At 49.4% G+C, this 23,547-nt stretch overlaps 1 protein-coding gene across 2 annotated transcripts in view; it reads right to left on the bottom strand.

Annotated features, from left to right (window-relative positions):
• The window catches only part of TLN1 (talin 1), a 107,134-nt gene extending 85,720 nt beyond the window's left edge, over positions 1 to 21,414 (bottom strand). For both annotated transcript variants that reach the window (XM_040335776.1, XM_040335777.1), the window contains exon 1: positions 21,324 to 21,414. The gene's annotated coding sequence lies outside the window, so the exon portion shown is untranslated. The remainder of the gene's footprint in view (positions 1 to 21,323) is intronic.
• Between the last annotated feature and the right edge of the window lie 2,133 nt (positions 21,415 to 23,547).

Genomic DNA, 23,547 nt, shown 5'->3' with positions numbered 1-23,547 from the left:
AGACATGGATGGGTGTAGAAGGTGTGGACTGTGTCGGACATGGATGGGTGTAGAAGGTGTGGACTGTGTCAGACATGGATGGGTGTAGGGGGTGTGGACTGTGTCGGACATGGATGGGTGTAGGGGGTGTGGACTGTGTCAGACATGGATGGGTGTAGGGGGTGTGGACTGTGTCGGACATGGATGGGTGAAGAAGGTGTGGACTGTGTCGGACATGGATGGGTGTAGGGGGTGTGGACTGTGTCGGACATGGATGGGTGTAGGGGGTGTGGACTGTGTCGGACATGGATGGGTGTAGAAGGTGTGGACTGTGTCGGACATGGATGGGTGTAGGGGGTGTGGACTGTGTCGGACATGGATGGGTGTAGGGGGTGTGGACTGTGTCGGACATGGATGGGTGTAGAAGGTGTGGACTGTGTCAGACATGGATGGGTGTGGACTGTGTCAGACATGGATGGGTGTAGAAGGTGGGGACTGTGTCAGACATGGATGGGTGTAGAAGGTGGGGACTGTGTCAGACATGGATGGGTGTAGGGGGTGTGGACTGTGTCGGATATGGATGAGTGTAGAAGGTGGGGACTGTGTCAGACATGGATGGGTGTGGACTGTGTCAGACATGGATGGGTGTAGAAGGTGTGGACTGTGTCAGACATGGATGTTTGTAGAAGGTGTGGACTGTGTCAGACATGGATGTTTATAGAAGGTGTGGACTGTGTCGGACATGGATGGGTGTAGAAGGTGTGGACTGTGTCGGACATGGATGGGTGTAGGAGGCGTGGACTGTGTCAGACATGGATGGGTGTAGAAGGTGTGGACTGTGTCAGACATGGATGGGTGTAGGGGGTGTGGACGGTGTCAGACATGGATGGGTGTAGGAGGTGTGGACTGTGTCGGACATGGATGGGTGTAGAAGGTGTGGACTGTGTCGGACATGGATGGGTGTAGAAGGTGTGGACTGTGTCAGACATGGATGGGTGTGGACTGTGTCGGACATGGATGGGTGTAGAAGGTGTGGACTGTGTCGAACATGGATGGGTGTAGAAGGTGTGGACTGTGTCAGACATGGATGGGTGTAGAAGGTGTGGACTGTGTCAGACATGGATGGGTGTAGAAGGTGTGGACTGTGTCAGACATGGATGGGTGTGGACTGTGTCGGACATGGATGGGTGTAGAAGGTGTGGACATTAAACTCACACCCCGGCTGCTCTGTCAGTGTTCCAAGGTGTACCCTCCGGGTGGAATGCACACGTGGTCTGCTCCGTCAGTGTGGTCTGTGATGCCGTATCGGAGTCTGGATAGAACAGACATCCTATAAAATATTTTTACTCTTTGCTGGGAGGAAGAGGAAGGACACAGCACACAGATAATAAAACCACAAAGGACAGGGACTCCGGGGAGCCACCACATGTGTGAATCAGCAGAACGCAGCCCCCTGAACGGGCAGAGATATAGACAGGACTGCGACGTATAGAAATCCCCGTCATACACATAGAGAGATAGGATGACCCCCTGTACTATTAAAGATGGATAGATCCACCCCATACACAATCATGACTTGGAATTTAATGGGTCAGACCCACCAAAGGTGGATTTTTATTTATGGGTGGAGCAGTAAGTCTTGAACACCAACATTGAGATCTCCCAGTCATAATGATCGATGTCCCGTCTACCTGGGAGTCATCGCTTGACTACCGATCATCATCTGAGATCCTCACAGCCGAGCTGTGCACCTCTCCAAATCATCCGCTGAGATCTGGCCAGGTTGGCAGAGGGAAGGTCGCTCGCTGCTCTTCTGAGCCATCAGCTGAGATCAGGTCAGGCAAACAGAGGGAAGGCTGCTCACTGCACCTCTGAGCCATCAGCTGAGATCTGGTCAGGTTGGCAGAGGGAAGGCTGCTCACTGCTCCTCTGAGCATCAGCTGAGATCTGGTCAGGTCAGCAGAGGAAAGGCCATTCTTTGCACCACTGCAGAGACAACAGCCAAGATGTGGGGTCAGGTCAGGTTAGAGGGAAGGCCGCTCTCTGCTCCTCTCCAAGTCATGGGCTGAGATCCGGTCCGATCAGCAGAGAGAAATCTGTTCTCCGCTCCTCATCCAGTCATCGGCTGAGATCCGGTATTTCCAGCCTCTCCCACACCTGACACAAAGCATCACCCCGGGGCACACATTCTGCTCCAGTCACACCCGCACTCAATAGTCAGCTTCAGGTATTCACAAAGTGTACGAGGGAAGTGACTGGAGCAGAATGAGCACCAAACAGGAGTATCCTGAGGCATGTAATCATATATGTCACTCAGACACTTCTATATGTACCAATTGTTCAGGATGAACTCTCCAGAGATCCGATCCTTCACTAGATCACACCACCACCAAGTATATAGAGTGAGCACAATCCACACATCTGATGGTCACTGAAACCACAATGGGAGAGGGGGACCGGGACAGGAGGGAAGGGAGAGGGCTACAGAGACGAGAGAAGGGAAGGGAAGGGAGAGAAGGGAAGGGTGAGGGTGGGAAGGGTGAGGGTGGGAAGGGAGAGGGTGGGAAGGGAGACGAGAGAAGAGAAGGGAAGGGATAGAGTGGGAATGGAGACGAGAGAAGAGAAGGAAGAGGGGGAACGAACAGGGTGGGGGACAGGAAGGAAGGGAAGGAAGGGGGGAGCGGACAGAAGGGAAGGAAGGGGGGAGCGGACAGAAGGGAAGGAAGGGGGGAGCGGACAGAAGGGAAGGAAGGGGGGAGCGGACAGAAGGGAAGGAAGGGGGGAGCGGACAGAAGGGAAGGAAGGGGGGAGCGGACAGAAGGGAAGGAAGGGGGAGCGGACAGAAGGGAAAGAAGGGGGAGCGGACAGAAGGGAAAGAAGGGGGAGCGGATAGAAGGGAAAGAAGGGGGAGCGGACAGAAGGGAAAGAAGGGGGAGCGGACAGAAGGGAAAGAAGGGGGAGCGGACAGAAGGGAAAGAAGGGGGAGCGGACAGAAGGGAAGGAAGGGGGGAGCGGACAGAAGGGAAGGAAGGGGGAGCGGACAGAAGGGAAGGAAGGGGGAGCGGACAGAAGGGAAGGAAGGGGGAGCGGACAGAAGGGAAGGAAGGGGGAGCGGACAGAAGGGAAGGAAGGGGGAGCGGAAGGAAGGGGGAGCGGACAGAAGGGAAAGAAGGGGGAGCGGACCGAAGGGAAGGAAGGGGGAGCGGACAGAAGGGAAGGAAGGGGGAGCGGACAGAAGGGAAGGAAGGGGGAGCGGACAGAAGGGAAGGAAGGGGGAGCGGACAGAAGGGAAGGAAGGGGGAGCGGACAGAAGGGAAGGAAGGGGGAGCGGACAGAAGGGAAGGAAGGGGGAGCGGACAGAAGGGAAGGAAGGGGGAGCGGACAGAAGGGAAGGAAGGGGGAGCGGACAGAAGGGAAGGAAGGGGGAGCGGACAGAAGGGAAAGAAGTGGGAGCGGACAGAAGGGAAGGAAGGGGGAGCGGATAGAAGGGAAGGAAGGGGGAGCGGACAGGAGAGGAGGGCAGCATTGGAGGGTGGTTTAAGGATAGGTTAGATAGTATAAAAGGAGGGTGAGGATAACAATATTGGGACTGAAATGAACGGCAGCTTGGGGGGGGGGGGGGGGGTACAAAGACGGGGGAGTAATAATGAACCAGGAAAACAGAGCATTGGGTTAGGATAGGACACTCAGGAATGCAGAAGGGAGAAGGATAGTCCAGTAGACAAGGGCGGCTCAGAGGACAGAGATGGTAGAGAAGGGAAGACAGGCCAGGAAGGACAGGAAGTGTAATAGAGGAGAGTGTGGAGGACATTGCAGGGACAGGGGAGGCCGGGATGGGACTGTCACACAGTACCCAGTCTATATACACACACTGTATACACAGCAGGGGGTGGGGAGGAAACAGTTAACAACAAGAGGATGTGTGTGAGGATGAAGCAACAGGAAGTGAGTGTGTGTGAGCGGAGTGTGTGTGAGGGCAGAGACATATGGATATACCGTATACTGTACTGTAGAGACATATGGATATACCGTATACTGTACTGTAGAGACATATGGATATACCGTATACTGTACTGTAGAGACATATGGATATAGCGTATACTGTACTGTAGAGACATATGGATATACCGTATACTGTACTGTAGAGACATATGGATATAGCGTATACTGTACTGTAGAGACATATGGATATACCGTATACTGTACTGTAGAGACATATGGATATACCGTATACTGTACTATAGAGACATATGGATATACCGTATACTGTAGAGACATATGGATATACCGTATACTGTACTATAGAGACATATGGATATACCGTATACTGTAGAGACATATGATATAGCGTATACTGTACTGTAGAGACATATGGATATAGCGTATACTGTAGAGACATATGGATATACCGTATACTGTACTGTAGAGACATATGGATATACCGTATACTGTACTATAGAGACATATGGATATACCGTATACTGTAGAGACATATGGATATACCGTATACTGTACTATAGAGACATATGGATATACCGTATACTGTAGAGACATATGATATAGCGTATACTGTACTATAGAGACATATGGATATAGCGTATACTGTACTATAGAGACATATGGATATACTGTATACTGTACTGTAGAGACATATGGATATACTGTATACTGTACTGTAGAGACATATGGATATAGCGTATACTGTACTGTAGAGACATATGGATATACCGTATACTGTACTGCAGAGACATATGGATATAGCGTATACTGTAGAGACATATGGATATACCGTATACTGTACTATAGAGATATGTCTATATATATATATATATAAAAATATATATATACTGTAGATACACAAATATACGGTCAGCAGAGCGTTGATGGAAGTTCCTGTGCGAGTTCAGAGATCAATCAGTTAAAATTTAAACAAGCTTTATTGGCAGCAACACATTTCAGCATTGCCAAATTGTTAGAGAAGTTTTTATGGGTTGGATAGATACACCGTATACTGTGCTATAGATCCACCGTATAGATTTCCTGTATAGGGTGCTATAGATCCGACGTATAGATTTCCTGTATAGGGCGCTATAGATCCGACCTATAGATTTCCTGTATAGGGCGCTATAGATCCACCGTATAGATTTCCTGTATAGGGCGCTATAGATCCGACCTATAGATTTCCTGTATAGGGCGCTATAGATCCACCGTATAGATTTCCTGTATAGGGTGCTATAGATCCGACCTATAGATTTCCTGTATAGGGCGCTATAGACCCGACGTATAGATTTCCTGTAGAGGGCACTATAGATACGACGTATAGATTTCCTGTAGAGGGCGCTATAGACCCGACGTATAGATTTCCTGTAGAGGGCGCTATAGATACGACGTATAGATTTCCTGTAGAGGGCGCTATAGATACGACGTATAGATTTCCTGTAGAGGGCGCTATAGACCCGACGTATAGATCTCCTGTAGAGGGCGCTATAGACCCGACGTATAGATTTCCTGTAGAGGGCGCTATAGACCCGACGTATAGATCTCCTGTAGAGGGCGCTATAGACCCGACGTATAGATCTCCTGTAGAGGGCGCTATAGACCCGACGTATAGATCTCCTTATAGGGGGCTATAGATACGACGTATAGATTTCCTGTCTAGGGGGCTATAGACCCGACGTATAGATTTCCTGTAGAGGGCGCTATAGACCCGACGTATAGATTTCCTGTCTAGGGGGCTATAGACCCGACGTATAGATTTCCTGTAGAGGGCGCTATAGACCCGACGTATAGATCTCCTATAGATGGCGCTATAGACCCGACGTATAGATCTCCTGTAGAGGGCGCTATAGACCCGACGTATAGATCTCCTATAGATGGCGCTATAGACCCGACGTATAGATCTCCTGTAGAGGGCGCTACAGACCCGACGTATAGATCTCCTGTAGAGGGCGCTATAGACCCGACGTATAGATCTCCTGTAGAGGGCGCTATAGACCCAACGTATAGATCTCCTGTAGATGGCGCTATAGACCCGACGTATAGATCTCCTATAGATGGCGCTATAGACCCGACGTATAGATCTCCTGTAGAGGGTGCTATAGACCCGACGTATAGATCTCCTGTCTAGGGGGCTATAGACCCGACGTATAGATTTCCTGTCTAGGGGGCTATAGACCCGACGTATAGATTTCCTGTCTAGGGGGCTATAGACCCGACGTATAGATTTCCTGTAGAGGGCGCTATAGACCCGACGTATAGATTTCCTGTCTAGGGGGCTATAGACCCGACGTATACATTTTTTGACAAGGTGGACAGTAATGTTTCCACCGTAAAAAACATCCAAAGACCCCCTCAAAGTCACATGACCTGGAAAATAAGGGCAAGTAATAAGAATGTGGTCTGGTCACTGCCACGCCCACCTGATCTATCCAGACTCCACCTCCAACAAACTGGGCTCAGCTCTCTATGAATATTATACACACGATCGTTTTTCGGCATTAAAAAAAATAAATAAAAGGTTGTTTTTGAAAACGTCATTTCAAACGATCGTGCGTGGGCTACACATCATTTTTCGGCTTCTAAAAAACGACAAAAAAATAATTCTAACATGCTGCATTTTTTAACATCGTTTTAAAAAAACTTTTTTTTCGGGTTGTAAAAAATGGTGTGTGGGCTAAAACGACGTTTTAAACCCGCGCATGCTCAGAAGCAAGTTATGAGACGGGAGCGCTCGTTCTGGTAAAACCAGCGTTCATAATGGAGATCGCACATTCATCACGCTGTAACAGACAGAAAAGCACGAATCGTCTTTTACTAACACGGAATCAGCTAAAAGCAGCCCCAAGGGTGGCGCCATCTACATGGAACCTCCCCTTTATAGTGCGTCGTACGTGTTGTACGTCACCGCGCTTTGCTAGAGATTTTTTTTAAAAACGATGGTGTGTGGGCAACGTTGTGTTTAATGATGAAGTTGGAAAAACTATGTTTTTTTTCATGCCGAAAAATGATGGTGTGTACGCAGCAATACACTCACCGCTCCATCTAGATGTTCTGGTCACCCTTCTAAGCACCGCCTACTGCGTCCCTTCACCTCCTCCACCAGGAGGTGACCAGTGTACTACGGAGGACCTTGAACATTCCCTAATATAAAGGAACGTACAGGAAGGACCCGGACCAGAGCCTAGTACTGCAGGAACAGTCCTGATCATAGAAGAACGTACAGGAAAGTCCCGGACCAGAGCCTAGTACTGCAGGAATAGTCCTGATCATAGAAGAATGTACAGTACAGTATACCGTATACTGTACTGTAGAGACATATGGATATACCGTATACTGTACTGTAGAGACATATGGATATACCGTATACTGTACTGTAGAGACATATGGATATAGCGTATACTGTACTGTAGAGACATATGGATATACCGTATACTGTACTGTAGAGACATATGGATATAGCGTATACTGTACTGTAGAGACATATGGATATACCGTATACTGTACTGTAGAGACATATGGATATACCGTATACTGTACTATAGAGACATATGGATATACCGTATACTGTAGAGACATATGGATATACCGTATACTGTACTATAGAGACATATGGATATACCGTATACTGTAGAGACATATGATATAGCGTATACTGTACTGTAGAGACATATGGATATAGCGTATACTGTAGAGACATATGGATATACCGTATACTGTACTGTAGAGACATATGGATATACCGTATACTGTACTATAGAGACATATGGATATACCGTATACTGTAGAGACATATGGATATACCGTATACTGTACTATAGAGACATATGGATATACCGTATACTGTAGAGACATATGATATAGCGTATACTGTACTATAGAGACATATGGATATAGCGTATACTGTACTATAGAGACATATGGATATACTGTATACTGTACTGTAGAGACATATGGATATACTGTATACTGTACTGTAGAGACATATGGATATAGCGTATACTGTACTGTAGAGACATATGGATATACCGTATACTGTACTGCAGAGACATATGGATATAGCGTATACTGTAGAGACATATGGATATACCGTATACTGTACTATAGAGATATGTCTATATATATATATATATAAAAATATATATATACTGTAGATACACAAATATACGGTCAGCAGAGCGTTGATGGAAGTTCCTGTGCGAGTTCAGAGATCAATCAGTTAAAATTTAAACAAGCTTTATTGGCAGCAACACATTTCAGCATTGCCAAATTGTTAGAGAAGTTTTTATGGGTTGGATAGATACACCGTATACTGTGCTATAGATCCACCGTATAGATTTCCTGTATAGGGTGCTATAGATCCGACGTATAGATTTCCTGTATAGGGCGCTATAGATCCGACCTATAGATTTCCTGTATAGGGCGCTATAGATCCACCGTATAGATTTCCTGTATAGGGCGCTATAGATCCGACCTATAGATTTCCTGTATAGGGCGCTATAGATCCACCGTATAGATTTCCTGTATAGGGTGCTATAGATCCGACCTATAGATTTCCTGTATAGGGCGCTATAGACCCGACGTATAGATTTCCTGTAGAGGGCACTATAGATACGACGTATAGATTTCCTGTAGAGGGCGCTATAGACCCGACGTATAGATTTCCTGTAGAGGGCGCTATAGATACGACGTATAGATTTCCTGTAGAGGGCGCTATAGATACGACGTATAGATTTCCTGTAGAGGGCGCTATAGACCCGACGTATAGATCTCCTGTAGAGGGCGCTATAGACCCGACGTATAGATTTCCTGTAGAGGGCGCTATAGACCCGACGTATAGATCTCCTGTAGAGGGCGCTATAGACCCGACGTATAGATCTCCTGTAGAGGGCGCTATAGACCCGACGTATAGATCTCCTTATAGGGGGCTATAGATACGACGTATAGATTTCCTGTCTAGGGGGCTATAGACCCGACGTATAGATTTCCTGTAGAGGGCGCTATAGACCCGACGTATAGATTTCCTGTCTAGGGGGCTATAGACCCGACGTATAGATTTCCTGTAGAGGGCGCTATAGACCCGACGTATAGATCTCCTATAGATGGCGCTATAGACCCGACGTATAGATCTCCTGTAGAGGGCGCTATAGACCCGACGTATAGATCTCCTATAGATGGCGCTATAGACCCGACGTATAGATCTCCTGTAGAGGGCGCTACAGACCCGACGTATAGATCTCCTGTAGAGGGCGCTATAGACCCGACGTATAGATCTCCTGTAGAGGGCGCTATAGACCCAACGTATAGATCTCCTGTAGATGGCGCTATAGACCCGACGTATAGATCTCCTATAGATGGCGCTATAGACCCGACGTATAGATCTCCTGTAGAGGGTGCTATAGACCCGACGTATAGATCTCCTGTCTAGGGGGCTATAGACCCGACGTATAGATTTCCTGTCTAGGGGGCTATAGACCCGACGTATAGATTTCCTGTCTAGGGGGCTATAGACCCGACGTATAGATTTCCTGTAGAGGGCGCTATAGACCCGACGTATAGATTTCCTGTCTAGGGGGCTATAGACCCGACGTATACATTTTTTGACAAGGTGGACAGTAATGTTTCCACCGTAAAAAACATCCAAAGACCCCCTCAAAGTCACATGACCTGGAAAATAAGGGCAAGTAATAAGAATGTGGTCTGGTCACTGCCACGCCCACCTGATCTATCCAGACTCCACCTCCAACAAACTGGGCTCAGCTCTCTATGAATATTATACACACGATCGTTTTTCGGCATTAAAAAAAATAAATAAAAGGTTGTTTTTGAAAACGTCATTTCAAACGATCGTGCGTGGGCTACACATCATTTTTCGGCTTCTAAAAAACGACAAAAAAATAATTCTAACATGCTGCATTTTTTAACATCGTTTTAAAAAAACTTTTTTTTCGGGTTGTAAAAAATGGTGTGTGGGCTAAAACGACGTTTTAAACCCGCGCATGCTCAGAAGCAAGTTATGAGACGGGAGCGCTCGTTCTGGTAAAACCAGCGTTCATAATGGAGATCGCACATTCATCACGCTGTAACAGACAGAAAAGCACGAATCGTCTTTTACTAACACGGAATCAGCTAAAAGCAGCCCCAAGGGTGGCGCCATCTACATGGAACCTCCCCTTTATAGTGCGTCGTACGTGTTGTACGTCACCGCGCTTTGCTAGAGATTTTTTTTAAAAACGATGGTGTGTGGGCAACGTTGTGTTTAATGATGAAGTTGGAAAAACTATGTTTTTTTTCATGCCGAAAAATGATGGTGTGTACGCAGCAATACACTCACCGCTCCATCTAGATGTTCTGGTCACCCTTCTAAGCACCGCCTACTGCGTCCCTTCACCTCCTCCACCAGGAGGTGACCAGTGTACTACGGAGGACCTTGAACATTCCCTAATATAAAGGAACGTACAGGAAGGACCCGGACCAGAGCCTAGTACTGCAGGAACAGTCCTGATCATAGAAGAACGTACAGGAAAGTCCCGGACCAGAGCCTAGTACTGCAGGAATAGTCCTGATCATAGAAGAATGTACAGGAAGGACCCGGACCAGAGCCTAGTACTGCAGGAATAGTCCCGATCATAGAAGAACGTACAGGAAGGACCCGGACCAAAACCTAGTACTGCAGGAACAGTCCCGATCATAGAAAAACGTACAGGAAGGACCCGGACCAGAGCCTATTACTGCAGGAACAGTCCCGATCATAGAAGAACGTACAGGAAGGTCCCGGACCAGAGCCTAGTACTGCAGGAACAGTCCCGATCATAGAAGAACGTACAGGAAGGACCCGGACCAGAGCCTAGTACTGCAGGAACAGTCCCGATCATAGAAGAACGTACAGGAAGGACCCAGACCAGAGCCTAGTACTGCAGGAACAGTCCCGATCATAGAAGAACGTACAGGAAGGACCCGGACCAGAGCCTAGTACTGCAGGAACAGTCCCGATCATAGAAGAACGTACAGGAAGGACCCGGACCAGAGCCTAGTACTGCAGGAACAGTCCCGATCATAGAAGAACGTACAGGAAGGACCCAGACCAGAGCCTAGTACTGCAGGAACAGTCCCGATCATAGAACGTAGTACAGGAAGGTCCCAGACCAGAGCCTAGTACTGCAGGAACAGTACCGATCATAGAAGAACGTACAGGAAGGACCCGGACCAGAGCCTAGTATTGCAGGAATAGTCCCGATCATAGAAGAATGTACAGGAAGGACCCGGACCAGAGCCTAGTACTGCAGGAATAGTCCCGATCATAGAAAAACGTACAGGAAGGACCCGGACCAGAGCCTAGTACTGCAGGAACAGTCCCGATCATAGAAGAACGTACAGGAAGGACCCGGACCAGAGCCTAGTACTGCAGGAATAGTCCCGATCATAGAAGAATGTACAGGAAGGACCCGGACCAGAGCCTAGTACTGCAGGAACAGTCCCGATCATAGAAGAACGTACAGGAAGGACCCGGACCAGAGGCTAGTACTGCAGGAACAGTCCCGATCATAGAAGAACGTACAGGAAGGAGCCGGACCAGAGCCTAGTACTGCAGGAATAGTCCCGATCATAGAAGAACGTACAGGAAGGACCCGGACCAGAGCCTAGTACTGCAGGAACAGTCCCGATCATAGAAGAACGTACAGGAAGGTCCCGGACTAGAGCCTAGTACTGCAGGAATAGTCCCCAATATAGAATGTACAAGAAGGACCAGGACTAGAGCCTAGAACTCCAGGGACAGTCCCTAATAAAAAGGAGCATACAATTAGTTTTCATTTAAAAGCTTTCCAACAGCTGTCTACACTATATTACCAAAAGTATTGGGACGCCGGCCTTTACACACACATGATCTTTAATGACCCCCCAGTCTTAGTCCGGAGGGTTCAATATTGAGTTGGCTCCGCCCTTTGCAGCTATAACACCTTCACCTCTTCTGGGAAGGCCGTCCACAAGGTTTAGGAGGGTGTCTATGGGAATGTTTGACCATTCTTCCAACTCAATATTGAACCCTCCGGACTAAGACTGGGATGTCATTAAAGTTCATGTGTGTGTGTGTAAAGGCCGGCGTCCCAATACTTCTGGTAATATGGTATATTTAGATAATAAATTAAAAATTAAGCTTACATCAGCAGTAAGAGCCGGTTCACACCGGGGCTCAGCCGCCTGACGTGTCGCGTCCCATTCAATGCAACCATTCTAATAGGAGAGACGCAAGTACGACTTCGGGGGCAGCTCGGGGCGACCTGCATTGACTTCTATACAGAAGTCGTTTTTCAAATCGCCTCTGAAGTCGTCCTCAAAACGACTTGCAGAGTCGCCCCCGAAGTCGTGCCGCTGCTGTGTGAACCGACTCTCAAAAAAAATAATGAAACTGTGTCAGAGACACAACCAAAGTATAATCAATCTCTAACATTATTACTTTTTATTATATACAAAATCAGGAAAGCAAAATCTATCAGGACGTGAAAGGAATGAAAAGCCGCACACTCAGAGACTGGCAGACAGCAGCTACGGGGATCTGACTTGCCTCCCACTGCCACCTGTCCTTCTGAGGACCCCGAATCTTCCCAACCTCACCCAGAATGAAGACAGGAAGGGCCAACACCATGGAAGCCTGACACCATGGATTCCATGTGAAGTAACAAATTGTCTCAAAATCAAAATCCCAAAAAGTCTGGAAAGTCCCGTATGCCCACTCCACTCCACACAGGCAGGAAAGGAGAGGGATACCCAGAGCCCCATCCACCCACTTATAGACTTCTATATTGAAGGGGCATTGAAGAAATGATCCATCTCCTCCACCCCAGCGCACTCCAGCCTTGGACAACCACGGTTCTCTACAGAGCAATGCTTTACGTAGAGTCTGCCATGAAACACACGCCAGGCCAAATCCTCAAACTTGCACAGAGGTGTAAAAAAAAAACGAATATGTATGTTTTTTCACTGATCCGGAGATAGATGCATTGAAGTCTATAGAAGCGTACACACAGCGACGCAAAGACAAGTAATGCCGCGTACACACGATCGGAATTTCCGACAACAAATGTTCGATGGGAGCTTGTTGGAAATTCCGACCGTGTGTAGGCTCCATCGGACATTTGTTGTCGGAATTTCTGATCGTGTGTAGGCTCCAGCGGACATTTGTTGTCGGAATTTCTGATCGTGTGTAGGCTCCATCGGACATTTGTTGTCGGAATTTCTGACAACAAAATGATTGGGAACTGGTTCTCAATTTTTCCGAAAACAAAAGTTCTTGTCGGAAATTCCGACCGTGTGTAGCCAATTCCAACGCACAAGAATCCTACGCATGCTCGGAATCATTGAACTTCTTTTTTCTCGGCTCGTTGTAGTGTCGTACGTCACCGCGTTCTTGACGTTCGGAGTTTCCGAGCAACATTTGTGTGACCGCGTGTATGCAACACAAGTTTGAACCAACATCCGTCGGAAAAAAATCCGACCGTGTGTATGCGGCATAAGAGAGCCAGGAGTACAGAGCCGTATAAAATAAATAGAAAACGTTACACGTGAGTGCGAGAGATTGCGCACATACGTGTCTATATGCGTGTTTACGCAAGGATATATTGCCAGACCGATGATGAAGAAGAATTTTACACAAGGTCTTTATGAAATATCCTGAATATAAACATCAGTAAATTCTTACATCTGTGTGCAACTGGCCTAAAAAAAATTCTCCTCAAGATCAAACTCAGACCTTCCCTCGGAACAGGGCCCGGGCAACCCCTCAGAACAGGGCCCGGGCAACCCCTCAGAACAGGGCCCGGGCAACCCCTCAGAACAGGGCCCGGGCAACACCTCAGAACAGGGCCCGGGCAACACCTCAGAACAGGGCCCGGGCAACACCTCAGAACAGGGCCCGGGCAACACCTCAGAACAGGGCCCGGGCAACACCTCAGAACAGGGCCCGGGCAACACCTCAGAACAGGGCCCGGGCAACACCTCAGAACAGGGCCCGGGCAACCCCTCAGAACAGGGCCCGGGCTACCCCTCAGAACAGGGCCCGGGCTACCCCTCAGAACAGGGCCCGGGCAACCCCTCAGAACAGGGCCCGGGCAACCCCTCAAAACAGGGCCCGGGCAACCCCTCAGAACAGGGCCCGGGCAACCCCTCATAATAGCGCCAGGGAAATCCCTCCTAACAGGGCCCGGGCAACACCTCATAACAGGGCCCGGGCAACACCTCATAACAGGGCCCGGGAAACCCCTCATAACAGGGCCCGGGAAACCCCTCATAACAGGGCCCGGGAAACCCCTCATAACAGGGCCCGGGAAACCCCTCATAACAGGGCCCGGGAAACCCCTCATAACAGGGCCCGGGAAACCCCTCATAACAGGGCCCGGGAAACCCCTCATAACAGGGCCCGGGAAACCCCTCATAACAGGGCCCGGGAAACCCCTCATAACAGGGCCCGGGAAACCCCTCATAACAGGGCCCGGGAAACCCCTCATAACAGGGCCCGGGAAACCCCTCATAACAGGGCCCGGGCAATCCCTCATAACAGGGCCCGGGCAATCCCTCATAACAGGGCCCGGGCAACACCTCATAACAGGGCCCGGGCAACACCTCATAACAGGGCCCGGGCAACACCTCATAACAGGGCCCGGGCAACACCTCATAACAGGGCCCGGGCAACACCTCATAACAGGGCCCGGGCAACACCTCATAACAGGGCCCGGGCAACACCTCATAACAGGGCCCGGGCAACACCTCATAACAGGGCCCGGGCAACACCTCATAACAGAGCCCGGGCAACACCTCATAACAGGGCCCGGGCAACACCTCATAACAGGGCCCGGGCAACACCTCATAACAGGGCCCGGGCAACACCTCATAACAGGGCCCGGGCAATCCCTCAAGGCCAGTGACTCGCTAAAGACAGATTCAACAATCCTATCCTCTCCAGGTTCTTCCTAGGAAAAGACGAAATTTCCTTCACCATCACTCGCCACTGCCGAAGCATTTTCAGGCACGGGGCAACGTAAGCCGGGAGCTCACCATGTCGGACCCTCAGGCTTTTCCCTGGCCCACCATTCTCCCAGCTTCGCAGAAAAGGCCCAAACCAGGACTGAAAAATTCCAACCCACCCAGGCGGTTCCTCTGCCAGCATATTACCAGGACCGTTAGAGAAAGGAACCATACCAAGGCCACACAAGCGGGAAGGTAGGTTACAGCCCTCTTAATAAGGTCCAGTCTGTTCCCCCATAATAGCTGTAGATTTTCGCATAGAGAAACACGGGCAAAACACAGACAAAGCCGACATACAGAAATACCGGGTTCAGGTACGTTTTATCCTTTCCCTATAAGATCCAATCCATCCAGCTGGCAGCCTTGGCATCTTGCAGCCTGCTTACCCAATTTGCATAATCGTTGGGACCAAATTTGATGCCCAAAACTACAATTTCCTGCCGGGGTTCCGGGAAGGTGTCAGGTAGCTCAAAGCCCTCACCCTCCTCTCCCATCCAGAAAACCTTAGCATACGGCTTCATCAGCGAGACCACCTCCTCCGTCCCACAGAACAGGTACATCATCATCAGCATAGGCCGTGACCCTCAAAGGAGGCTTCCCAGTGATGTCCAAAAGATACTCCGCACAAAGCTCCGCCCTCCTCTCCCATCCAGAAAACCTTCGCATACGGCTTCATCAGCGAGACCACCTCCTCCGTCCCACAGAACAGGTAGATCGTCATCAGCATAGGCCATGACCCTCAAAGGAGGCTTCCCAGTGACGTCCAAAAGATACTCCGCACAAAGCTCCGCCCTCCTCTCCCATCCAGAAAACCTTAGCATACGGCTTCATCACCGAGACCACCTCCTCTGTCCCACAGAACAGGTACATCATCATCAGCATAGGCCATGACCCTCAAAGGAGGCTTCCCAGTGATGTCCAAAAGATACTCCGCACAAAGCTCCGCCCTCCTCTCCCATCCAGAAAACCTTAGCATACGGCTTCATCACCGAGACCACCTCCTCTGTCCCACAGAACAGGTACATCGTCATCAGCATAGGCCATGACCCTCAAAGGAGGCTTCCCAGTGATGTCCAAAAGATACTCCGCGCAAAGCTCCGCCCTCTAACCTCGACTGAAAACACGGATAGCAGAGGATTCAAGGGACACCCCAGGTGACGAAACACCTCAGCCAACCAAAATGTAAAGCAATTGTAAACCTCGGAAATTAAATATGAACAAAGCACATCCCTCTAAAAAGTGTGTACTTACCTCAATCTAAAGCACCAAGTGCAATTTGTGTCTGCTCTCTCCTTCCTCTGCTATCTACTACATGAGACACTGCTGACACTCACCCCCCCTAATCCTAGGAGAAGGCCCCACCCCCTCTCTAGTAACCAACACATGATTGACAGCCTCAGCTATGCATATTCCCCTATAGGGCTAGGTAGAGGGGGTGTGTCAGTTCCCTCCACTCAGGAGCATGCGTGTGACATCACATCCCCCACTTACTACCGTCTGGAGCTCAGACATGCTGTGTAAAATGTGTGCTTTGATCGGCTGTAGAGACTAAAGGGCTGCAGAAAAAACAGGTACAACTTATGTAGGAGGATTTGATTCATCTCTGTGTAACACACACACACAGGAGGATATAGACATGAATACAGATATAGAGGTGTCGGTATGAGAGGGATATCAGTCAGTGACGGTCGGTATGAGGAGATATCTGTCAGTAACTGTCGGTATGAGGAGATATCTGTCAGTAACGGTCGGTATGAGGAGATATCTGTCAGTAACGGTCGGTATGAGGAGATATCTGTCAGTAACGGTCGGTATGAGGAGATATCTGTCAGTAACGGTCGGTATGAGGAGATATCTGTCAGTAATGGTCGGTATGAGGGGAGATCTGTCAGTAACGGTCGGTATGAGGAGATATCTGTCAGTAATAAGGGGATATCTGTCAGTAGCGGTCGGTATGAGGGGATTTCTGTCAGTAACGGTCGGTATGAGGAGATATCTGTCAGTAACGGTCGGTATGAGGGGATATCTGTCAGTAACGGTCGGTATGAGGGGATATCTGTCAGTAACGGTCGGTATGAGGAGATATCTGTCAGTAACGGTCGGTATGAGGGGATATCTGTCAGTAATAAGGGGATATTTGTCAGTAATGGTCGGTATGAGGGGATATCGGTCAGTAACGGTCGGTATGAGGAGATATCTGTCAGTAACGGGCGGTATGAGGAGATATTTGTCAGTAATGGTCGGTATGAGGAGATATCTGTCAGTAACGGTCGGTATGAGGAGATATCTGTCAGTAACGGTCGGTATGAGGAGATATCTGTCAGTAACGGTCGGTATGAGGAGATATCTGTCAGTAATGGTCGGTATGAGGAGATACCTGTCAGTAATGGTCGGTATGAGGGGAGATCTGTCAGTAACGGTCGGTATGAGGAGATATCTGTCAGTAATAAGGGGATATCTGTCAGTAGCGGTCGGTATGAGGGGATTTCTGTCAGTAACGGTCGGTATGAGGAGATATCTGTCAGTAACGGTCGGTATGAGGGGATATCTGTCAGTAACGGTCGGTATGAGGGGATATCTGTCAGTAACGGTCGGTATGAGGAGATATCTGTCAGTAACGGTCGGTATGAGGAGATATCTGTCAGTAATAAGGAGATATCTGTCAGTAACGGTCAGTATGAGGGGATATCTGTCAGTAACGGTCGGTATGAGGAGATATCTGTCAGTAACGGTCGGTATGAGGAGATATCTGTCAGTAACGGTCGGTATGAGGGCATATCTGTCAGTAATAAGGGGATATTTGTCAGTAACGGTCGGTATGAGGAGATATCTGTCAGTAACGGTCGGTATGAGGGGATATCTGTCAGTAACGGTCGGTATGAGGAGATATCTGTCAGTAACGGTCGGTATGAGGAGATATCTGTCAGTAATAAGGGGATATTTGTCAGTAATGGTCGGTATGAGGGGATATCGGTCAGTATCGGTCGGTATGTGTCTTCCCCCTGCCCCCCGGCATTTTACAGTATGAGAAGTTATATGTTGGTATGAATGACATATTTGTCGGTATGAGGGAAGATAGGTCAGTAATGGTTGGTATGAGGGAAGATCGGTCAGTATGAAATGATATTCAGTCAGTAATGGTCGGCATGAGGGGATATCTGTCAGTATCGGGCAGTATGATGGGGATATCGGGCAGTATGATGGGGATATTGGTCAGTATCAGTCGGTTTGAGGGGTCATATGTCGGTATGAAGTGACATTCGGTCCGTATAAGGTGACATATTGGTGGGTATGAGGAGATATCGGTCAGTAATGGTCGGTATGAGGGGATATTGGTCGGTATGAGGGGATATCGGTCAGTAATGGTCGGTATGAGGGGGATATCGGTCAGTAATGGTCGGTATGAAGGGATATTGGTTGGTATGAGGGGATATCGGTCAGTAATGGTCGGTATGAGGGGATATCGGTCAGTAATGGTCGGTATGAGGAGATATCTGTCAGTGATGGTTGGTATGAGTAGACGTTGGTCAGCAATGGTCGGTATGAGGGGATATCGGTCAGTAATGGTCGGTATGAGGGGATATCGGTCAGTAATGGTCGGTATGAGGGGATATCGGTCAGTAATGGTCGGTATGAGGGGATATCGGTCAGTAATGGTCGGTATGAGGGGATATCGGTCAGTAATGGTCGGTATGAGGGGATATCTGTCAGTGATGGTTGGTATGAGGAGACGTTGGTCAGCAATGGTCGGTATGAGGGGATATTGGTCGGTATGAGGGGATATCGGTCAGTAATGGTCGGTATGAGGGGAAGGTATTCAGTATCGGTGGGTATGAGGGGATATCAGTCAGTAATAGTCGGTATGAGGGATTATATCGTTATGAAGTGACATTCGATCGATAGGAGGTGAAATCTGTCAGTGATGGTCAGTATGAGGGGTTATATGTCGGTATAAGGAGATATCTGTCAGTGATGATTGGTGGTATGAGGAGACGTTGGTCAGTAATGATCGGTATGATGGGATATCGGTCAGTGATGGTCGGTATGAGGGGAAATCGGTCAGTGATGGTCGGTATGAGGGGAAATCGGTCAGTGATGGTCGGTATGAGGAGACGCCGGTCAGTAATGGTCGTATGACGGGATATCGGTCAGTATCGGTCGGTATGAGGGGATTATATGTCGGTATGAGGAGACGTTGGTCAGTAATAGTCAGTATGAGGGATTATATGTCGGTATGAAGTGACATTCGATCGATATGAGGTGAAATCTGTCAGTGATGGTCAGTTTGAGGGGTTATATGTCGGTATAAGGAGATATCTGTCAGTGATGATTGGTATGAGGAGACGTTGGTCAGTATGATGGGATATCGGTCAGTGATAGTCGGTATGAGGGGAAGTTAGTCAGTATCGGTCGGTATGAGGGGTTACATGTCGGTATGAGGAGACGTTGGTCAGTAATAGTCGGTATGAGGGGTTATATGTCGGTATGAGGGGTTATATGTCGGTATGAGGGGTTATATGTCGGTATGAGGGGAAGTTAGTCAGTATCGGTCGGTATGAGGGATTATATGTCGGTATGAAGTGACATTCGATCGATATGAGGTGAAATTTGTCAGTAATGGTCAGTATGAGGGGTTATATGTCAGTATGAGGAGACGTTGGTCAGTAATAGTCGGTATGAGGGGTTATATGTCAGTATGAGGAGACGTTGGTCAGTAATAGTCGGTATGAAGTGACATTCGATCGATATGAGGTGAAATTTGTCAGTAATGGTCAGTATGAGGGGTTATATGTCGGTATGAGGGGAAGTTAGTCAGTATCGGTCGGTATGAGGGGTTATATGTCGGTATGAGGAGACTTTGGTCAGTATCAGTCGGTATGAGGGATTATATGTTGGTATGAAGTGACATTTCGATCGATATGAGGTGAAATTTGTCAGTATTGGTCAGTATGAGGGGTTATATGTCGGAATGAGGAGACTTTGGTCAGTATCAGTCGGTATGAGGGATTATATGTTGGTATGAAGTGACATTCGATCGATATGAGGTGAAATTTGTCAGTATCGGTCGGTATGAGGGGTTATATGTCGGTATGAGGAGACGTTGGTCAGTAATAGTCGGTATGAGGGGAAATTAGTCAGTATCGGTCGGTATGAGGGGTTATATGTCGATATGAGGGATTATATGTCGGTATGAGGAGACGTTGGTCAGTAATAGTCGGTATGAGGGATTATATGTCGGTATGAAGTGACATTCGATCGATATGAGGTGAAATTTGTCAGTATTGGTCAGTATGAGGGGTTATATGTCGGTATGAGGAGACGTTGGTCAGTAATAGTCGGTATGAGGGGTTATATGTCGGTATGAGGAGACGTTGGTCAGTAATAGTCGGTATGAAGTGACATTCGATCGATATGAGGTGAAATTTGTCAGTAATGGTCAGTATGAGGGGTTATATGTCGGTATGAAGGGATATGAGGTGATATCGGTTACTATGTGTTGCTATCAGTCGGTATGAGGGGTTATATGTCGATATGAGGGGAAGTTAGTCAGTATCGGTCGGTATGAGGGGGTTATATGTCGGTATAAGGAGACGTTGGTCAGTAATAGTCGGTATGAGGGGTTATATGTCGGTATGAGGAGACGTTGGTCAGTAATAGTCGGTATGAAGTGACATTCGATCGATATGAGGGGTTATATGTCGGTATGAGGGGTTATATGTCGGTATGAGGAGACGTTGGTCAGTAATAGTCGGTATGAGGGATTATATGTCGGTATGAAGTGACATTCGATCGATATGAGGTGAAATTTGTCAGTATTGGTCAGTATGAGGGGTTATATGTCGGTATGAGGAGACGTTGGTCAGTAATAGTCGGTATGAAGTGACATTCGATCGATATGAGGGGTTATATGTCGGTATGAGGGGTTATATGTCGGTATGAGGAGACGTTGGTCAGTAATAGTCGGTATGAGGGATTATATGTCGGTATGAAGTGACATTCGATCGATATGAGGTGAAATTTGTCAGTAATGGTCAGTATGAGGGGTTATATGTCGGTATGAAGGGATATGAGGTGATATCGGTTACTATGTGTTGCTATCAGTCGGTATGAGTTGAGGTCGGTCGGTATGAAGTGATATATGTTGGTATGAGGTGATCTATCGGTCGGTGTAAGGACATATCGGTCGGTATCCGGTCGGGTAAAGTTGGGGATCTGTGAGGTAAAAGTTGTGGCGGGACCCCCTCCCCCGTACACACACACACCGTACACCGGGGGGAGGAGTCTCTCTCTCTCTCACACACACCGGACTCTCCCGGGACCGCACTCACCGCTCCGCCGTCCTCTCTCCGGACTTCTCTCACTGCCGACCCCGCCCGGGATCCGCTCTATAGCGCGTACCTACCACCAGGGGCGCTCTTCCCGGACTATCCCCGCCCGCCGCCAGGGGCCGCTGTGCGCGATCAGCTCTGTGGTGTGTGAGAACAGGACCTGCCAGGAATAAATATGGCGGCGGTGGGAGTAGATCTGTGCTTAGTGTGGGGAGCTGCCAGGAGTAGAGATGGTGGAATATCTGTGTGGAGTATATATAGTGAGCGCTGTTTGATGATACTTCTTTCCTCATCTGTCCCCCCTCTTTCCTCTTCTGTCCCCCCCTTCTCCTCCTCTGTCTCCCCTTCTCCTCCTCTGCCCCCCCTCTTTCCTCTTCTGTCCCCCCTCTTTCCTCCTCTGTCCCCCCTCTTTCCTCTTCTGTCCCCCCTCTTTCCTCCTCTGTCTCCCCTTCTCCTCCTCTGTCCCCCCTCTTTCCTCTTCTGTCCCCCCTCTTTCCTCTTCTGTCCCCCCTCTTTCCTCCTCTGTCTCCCCTTCTCCTCCTCTGTCCCCCCTCTTTCCTCTTCTGTCCCCCCTCTTTCCTCCTCTGTCCCCCCTCTTTCCTCCTCTGTCCCCCCTTCTCCTCCTCTGTCCCCCCTCTTTCCTCTTCTGTCTCCCCTCTTTCCTCCTCTGTCCCCCTCTCTTTCCTTCTCCTCCTCTTTCCTCCTCTGTCCCCCCTTCTCCTCTTCTGTCCCCCCTCTTTCCTCCTCTGTCTCCCCTTCTCCTCCTCTGTCCCCCCTCTTTCCTCTTCTGTCCCCCCTCTTTCCTCCTCTGTCCCCCTCTCTTTCCTTCTCCTCCTCTTTCCTCTTCTGTCCCCCCTCTTTCCTCCTCTGTCCCCCTCTCTTTCCTTCTCCTCCTCTTTCCTCCTCTGTCCCCCCTCTTTCCTCCTCTGTCCCCCCCTCTCCTCCTCCTCTGTCCCCCCTCTTTCCTCCTCTGTCCCCCCTCTCCTCCTCCTCTGTCCCCCCTCTCCTCCTCCTCTGTCCCCCCTCTCCTCCTCCTCTGTCCCCCCTCTCCTCCTCCTCTGTCCCCCCTCTCCTCCTCCTCTGTCCCCCCTCTCCTCCTCCTCTGTCCCCCCTCTCCTCCTCCTCTGTCCCCCCTCTTTCCTCTTCTGTCTCCCCTTCTCCTCCTCTGTCCCCCCTCTTTCCTCTTCTGTCTCCCCTTCTCCTCCTCTGTCCCCCCTCTTTCCTCCTCTGTCTCCCCTTCTCCTCCTCTGTCCCCCCTCTTTCCTCCTCTGTCCCCCCTCTTTCCCCCCTCTTTCCTCCTCTGTCCCCCCTTCTCCTCCTCTGTCCCCCCTTCTCCTCCTCTGTCCCCCCCTCTTTCCTCCTCTGTCCCCCCCTCTTTCCTCCTCTGTCCCCCCCTCTTTCCTCCTCTGTCCCCCCCTCTCCTCCTCTAACCCCCTTCTCCTCCTCTGTCCCCCCCTCTTTCCTCCTCTGTCCCCCCCTCTTTCCTCTTCTGTCCCCCCTCTTTCCTCTTCTGTCCCCCCTCTTTCCTCCTCTGTCCCCCCTCTTTCCTCCTCTGTCCCCCCTTCTCCTCCTCTGTCCCCCCCTCTTTCCTCCTCTGTCCCCCCCTCTCCTCCTCTAACCCCCTTCTCCTCCTCTGTCTTCCCCCTTCTCCTCCTCTGTCCCCCCTCTTTCCTCTTCTGTCTCCCCTCTTTCCTCTTCTGTCCCCCCTTCTCCTCCTCTGTCTTCCCCCTTCTCCTCCTCTGTCTTCCCCCTTCTCCTCCTCTGTCTTCCCCCTTCTCCTCCTCTGTCCCCCCTCTTTCCTCCTCTGTCTCCCCTCTTTCCTCCTCTGTCTCCCCTCTTTCCTCCTCTGTCTCCCCTCTTTCCTCTTCTGTCCCCCCTCTCCTCCTCTGTCTCCCCCCTCTTTCCTCCTCTGTCTCCCCTTCTCCTCCTCTGTCTCCCCTCTTTCCTCCTCTGTCTCCCCTCTTTCCTCTTCTGTCTCCCCTTCTCCTCCTCTGTCTCCCCCCTCTTTCCTCCTCTGTCTCCCCCTCTCCTCCTCTGTCTCCCCCCTCTTTCCTCCTCTGTCTCCCCTCTTTCCTCCTCTGTCTCCCCCTTCTCCTCCTCTGTCTCCCCTCTTTCCTCTTCTGTCTCCCCTCTTTCCTCTTCTGTCTCCCCCTTCTCCTCCTCTGTCCCCCCTCTTTCCTCCTCTGTCTCCCCTTCTCCTCCTCTGCCCCCCCTCTTTCCTCTT

This window comes from Rana temporaria, chromosome 1, assembly GCF_905171775.1.
Source record: "Rana temporaria chromosome 1, aRanTem1.1, whole genome shotgun sequence".
NCBI lineage: Eukaryota > Metazoa > Chordata > Amphibia > Anura > Ranidae > Rana > Rana temporaria.
Note: the sequence above shows the minus strand (reverse complement) of the source record. Positions and strands in the feature narration are given on the sequence as shown.